This window comes from Zosterops lateralis (genome assembly GCF_965231275.1).
Source record: "Zosterops lateralis genome assembly, chromosome: 1".
Lineage (NCBI taxonomy): Eukaryota > Metazoa > Chordata > Aves > Passeriformes > Zosteropidae > Zosterops > Zosterops lateralis.
The window spans coordinates 13,520,715-13,526,714 of NC_139762.1; positions in this window are offsets into that span (position 1 = coordinate 13,520,715).

Here is a 6,000-nt window from a genome sequence, read left to right on the forward strand (position 1 = left end):
AATTGTGATCTTCGAAAGTGTTGTAACACCTACAAAAAATTCAGGTTATAATTTCACATTAGGAAGGTGGTAAAAAAAAAGATGCTGCATTTCCCCATCACATGTTAACACATTCCTGATAGGTTTTGCTGCATCTGATTAACTTGCAGCTGTTCTCGGTAAGGTTTCTTGTCTAGCTGGCATGGACACAGTGAGAAATTGCTTTAAATAAGATAAATCTCAGATAGTTTCCTTAGGTTAGCTCTTGTTATACCTTCTTTATAGTTAATAGTAAGTATCACCACATAGCAGTTCACAAAGATTGTGTAAGACTGTTTAAGATTATACTGAGACAAAACATCAGACCAAAAATACAACACAAATTACACACCAGTTCCCCCCAGCTGTCACAAACACAATGAGAGTCAGTTTGGGCCTTGTTGAAATTATCACTCTTGATCAGAAACATACAATCAGGTAATTCAAATTGACATCAAATGCTAACACAATCAATGCATCCTCCTTTCTGGAGAAGCCTGAGTTGCTACTAAGGCAAAAAGAGATCATTATTCTAATTACATTCTTTCTGATTTTCATCATTTATGTACATAACTTTATATGTACTTGTGAGCTCCATTTTATATTTTGCCCAATATGTCTGACTTTAACAGGAACTTCAAATCACCAATAAACTGTGTTTGACACTCCCTTGTTTAACTCAAGTCTCCTCAGCTCCCCTATGTGTCTGTAACATAACCAGTCTGGCCAAAGTCTTCCATTTCCACCCACAGTAATTTCCAAAATGAGATCATGATTCATTCACTGGTGCTTTTATTCTGAACACAAACTTATGTTTAAATATCTTTATGACTGGCATCTACTCTTACAAAGTCTGAAGAACAATTTACAAAGGGATTTCCTTTTAGATCCCTGTTATTTATGAGCTGCATGACATAAGCATGTAAAGCTCTTTTAAAGACATAATGGAGCTTTTAGTGAATTTCCCCATTAATTGGTCTTAAAGAATTTCTGGTGCTAATGCGTTTGCAGTTATTTTGTAGTGTCTTGGTTTCAACAGCCCCAGTTGCTTCATCTCCTACTGTGTTGCATCCAGGAATGAAAATGTAGGGGAGGGGAAAATTAAAAACCCACACACATTAAAAAGAACCCCACAAAAACAGAACAAAACCCAAAGGGTTTAGGAGACAAAAATGAATATCCATTGATGTATAATTGTGGACCAAATTGAGAGTTTACTATTAGTTGCAAAACTAATTTTCTAGAGACTAAAAACAAATGTTTATTTTAATTAGCAAGGATTATCAACACCTATTATGGCACCTCAACAATTGATGATTTTCAGGCAGCCTTAATATAAGAAGCTGACTTAAAAGAAGTATTGCTGTTATTATTATTAATGCCCTACAAGAAAATGTTGAATTACTTCTTTTTTCACACTGATCTTGCAAATATACAGCAAATATTAGATTATACTATCAAGATGCAGTTTTTGGGTTGCTCTCTATAATTTCCCAACTGCTTAGCATTTTCTTTGCTTTTTGACAGCACTAAACTCTGAGAAAATTATTTCCACAGAATTTGGTGCTAAAATTCACTCTACATTAGTACTGGTAAACCAAGATTGCATACCTAAGTTAAGCGTCATTCCTCATAATTATATTACTTTGTGTTTATCTACACCAAGGTTCACATTCCATGCTATTTTTGCCACGTAGTCAGTACAGCCAGGATTTGGCTAAATTCCTATGAAATGCTGCTGCACAGTCACCATGCATTTTTTGCAGCTTTGAACAACTCCAGTTTCAAAGGTTTCCCATCAGATTTTGTCACTTCAGCTAATTCCCTTTCTAGATAGTTTATGGGTAACTTTCTAGATAATTTATTGATAAGTGAACAGCACAGATTGCTGAGGTATGCTATTGATCACTTCACTCTGCTGGCAATACTGACAATGTATCCAGGCAACCCTGGAAGTACGGACAGACTGGGCAAGGAAAGGCTGGAAAGCAGCACCGTGGAAAGAGACCTGGGGGTCCTGGTCCATGGCAAGTTGAACATGAGCCAGCAGTGCCCTGACAGCCAGGAGGACCAATCCTGTCCTAGGGGACATCAGGGACAGCAGAGCAAGGGATTGTCCTGCTCTGCTCTGGGCTGGAGTGGCCTCATCTCGAGTGCTGAGGGTAGTTCTGGGTGCCACAATCTAAGACATTAACCTATTAGTGAGTGCCCCAAGGAGGGCAACAAAGATGGTTAAGGTCCCTAAGGGGAAGCTGTATGAAGAGCAGCTGAGGTCACTTGGCCTGTTCAGCCTGGAGAAGAGGAGATTGAGAGGAGAAGTCACTGCAGTTACAGATTCTTCCTAAGGGGAAGAGGAGAGACGGACACTGATCTCTTCTCTGCGGTGACCAATAAATGACCTGAAGTTGTGTCAGGAGAGGTTTAGGTTGGATATTAGGAAAAGTTTCTTTCCCTAGAGGGTGATTGGGCCCTCAATCAGGCTCCCCAGGGAAGTGATCACAGCACCAGCCTGGCAGAGCTCTAGAAGTGTTTCGACAATGCTCTCAGGACCATGGTATGACTCTTGGGGATGGTGCTGTGCAGGCCCAGGAGTTGGACCTGATTATCCTTGTGAGTCCCCTCCACTTCAGCATATTCTGTGATTCTGTGTTTTCCATTTTCTGACCAAGTGTTTGTCTTTTTTATCTTCAGTCTTCCTTTTGCATATGGATGATAGTGCATAAATATGGAAAGTTCAAAAAATACTAAAAATGGTACATTGAGGAGGCAACCCAGATGGAGATGTAAGTACCGTCTTCATGTCCATCTACTATTCACTCAGAAAAACCTTCAGCAAGTTAAATTTCAAATGTATTTTGGAGATTCAAGTAGACTTTTTAACCAACTCTCCATTATCCACATCACTGCTAACCAAAGAGTTGTGATAGGTTTGTTTTGACAAAATTAACATACAGAAAATCCAGTTTGCTATTCCCTAATACATCACGCCTATCCCATTAATTTGAGTCTTTACTGCAGATTGTCTCATCTGTGTGGCATGGCTGTAAAAACAACGGATTAACATTTCTCCAAATTTTCTAGAAATACTTTTTAAAATTTGGCAAAATATTAACCAGTTTTGAGCCTTTTGAGACATAAGCTTTTTTCAGTGGAGGATTGAATACCACGGTTATGGCTCACCTGTTGCAGACTTGACTTCTGTTTGGGACTTTTGGGCAACTCATGGTTCTGCTAATGTGTTCTGCATTTTTTTTTCTCTTCCTTCAGTGTGAATCACTTTCTCTTTTCTCATATGAAAGTAAAGAAGATTAGGTTTAAGAACCTCATCACACTTTTTCAAACTGAACCAACACACAGAGAGAGGCTGTCTCCTCAAGGCACCATTTTTAGTCCTTCTTGCACATCTATGCACTATCATCCATATGCAGAAGGAAGAATGAAGAGGAATAAATTCAAGCTTCTTTGAAAAAAATTGGTCAGAAAATTTCAGAGGTCAATGCTTTGCTGAGTAACTCTGGTTGTTGATAAAAAGGAGAAGGTGGGGAATCTATTTAAAACAACTTGGAACACTCTTTGGGAGTCTCTTGTTCTTTTGGGCAGAGTCATATGAAATGGTCACCTGATGTGTGTAGAGCTTGACATAAATCTGCAAGAATCTCATGCAATGCAACTGCATCAAAACAACAGTGTCATTTTACAAAATAAGCAGGATGAAAGCAGCAGTATTAATTTAGGATATGAGTAGGGTTCAGGAATCCATGTGTTTAACCATGTAGTGTAATTTGTCAAAGTAGTTTTTAGTAATAGGAGACAAGACATGAGGAATGCAAATCTGACTCTTAAGAATACACTGGTGTTATCACTGGAGTTTTCATTTCTTTCAATGTACTAAATCAAATGAATGTGCAGTGATTTAAAATCATCAATCTGCTCTCATAAAGCAAAGATTTAGCAGTTATGACTTTTTCAATATGAAAGGAAAGATGACCCAAGTCACTTCTCAACATTCTTACTTAGCTTTGTAATACTGTACAGCTATCCCAGAAATTATGTTCTATAACATCCTCTCCTGAAAATCTGGGTTTATACAAAAGGTTGACGTATTCATTCCACTTCTTATCCATAGCCTGTATGTTGTCCCTTTCTATCTCTTCAAGGTAGGCAGGAGGATACAGACAGCAATATATTAAGGACCTGCCCAAAAGAAACTACCTTTGCATGTCTGCCCTTGCAGCTCAGTTTGAGTTGCTTACATTAACACCCGAGCAGGAAACTGAGAGCTTTAAGCTGCTGTTGGGGTTGTCTGCAAGGACAAAAAAAAATGTGTAGGTGCTTTGGTGTCTATGGCTGATCATCTCTGTCCCCCAGCCAGTTTCTGGATGACCAATAGACTTAATATTATCTTTATGCTGGTGTGTTGGGGCGCTGTGGGAGGCATCACAAACCTTTTCCCTTCTGGAATGGCAGTGAGTTTGGAGAGGATCTGTAGCCAGTACAGTGTCTATATGCACAGGAGAGGTAAGGCTGAGCTGCAAAATACGTCAACAGAAAGAAGGTTGTTATCGTTTCCATGGTGGTGAGTGCAGGCAGGAATGCTGAATTGTTTACATTCTTTTCATATGCAGCCTGCTTACATTTCTGGTGTACTCCTTTTACCAATCACCTGCTGAATTCCTGCAGCGAATCATGTACAGACAAGCTCAAGCTGATGGTTATTTTATACTCAGGTGCTGATAAGAGTATTTTCCTGTTTGTGTCAGCTTTTGCTCCATAAACAACCTCAGTGACCCATTTCTCCAGTACTCTGGGTAATCAGTGAAAGCTTTTCCAGGATTATACTGTTAAACTGAAATTAACCTTCAAAGAGCTTTAGCAGTGGTATTAATATATCAACATATTACACAAAATGGCTTGAACTGCATACTAATTCCCATGATGAGAGACTTTTGGAAACTATAACTGCTTATTTTGGGGTTTAAAGTAGTCTCCAAGATTAAATTTTATTTCATAAAACTTTGGTAGTCTATTGTGTGAATATCTACCTATAAACTCATCTTGTCTATTGCTCACAGGGAGAATGAGATACTTCAAAATAGGTGTGATTTCTTGTTCTCTAGAAATGCCTTGTTGCCTCCTCTGGCTAGAAAAAAATCTGGATGATGAAATCAGATACAGGTGTTGACTGCTCATATCAAAATGAAACTGACCATGTCTGTCTGTGATTAAGATAACTTCATCGGGGTCAGGTTTTTTTAAAATCTGTGCAATACACAGCCTCTGGTGCTTTCTTCTGGTGTACTTTGGTGGTGGTTACCAGGAAGGAGAGGAAACATATTGCTTCCATGGATGATATGTGTGCTGCAGTATAGTAGTTCCCTCATGGCTATAACAAAACATTTCATCCACTGATGGAATATGTTCTCCAACAAAATAATTACAAATAAATGATGACAATTTTGAATAACAGAATGCCCTTAGGACAGTACTGGTCTTCATCTGTCTTTACTTTAGACCTCAAGAACTGGACTTCTCAATTGCATTGTCTGTCATGCCTTGTTTGTATTGCACAATCTTGAACTGGGAGACAAGGTTGAGAGAGAAAAAATTCTTATTTTAGATTTGAGCTGATATTGTTGCTATCACAGTCATTTGAGCTGTGAATGTTTCACATTCAAAATCTCTAGGAAGAAAAATTGAATTCATAGTCACTCAACCATTCTGGCCTTTGGTGCAAGAAATAGGAGGAATTTTGAAAAAGAGAATTTAAATCACATACAGATGCATTATGCATACACATGTATACATTGAGATATACAAGATAAGCCCTGTCATGAGAATTATGTTGAGACTTGTTTTGTTTTCAAAACATCTGCGTTTAAAACAGCATTGTAAAATAGACCTTATTTTAGCAATGTATTTGCAGATGTTTAAGACAGATACCAACATTAAAGGTTGAATATTATTGCTTATCTACAAATCCTT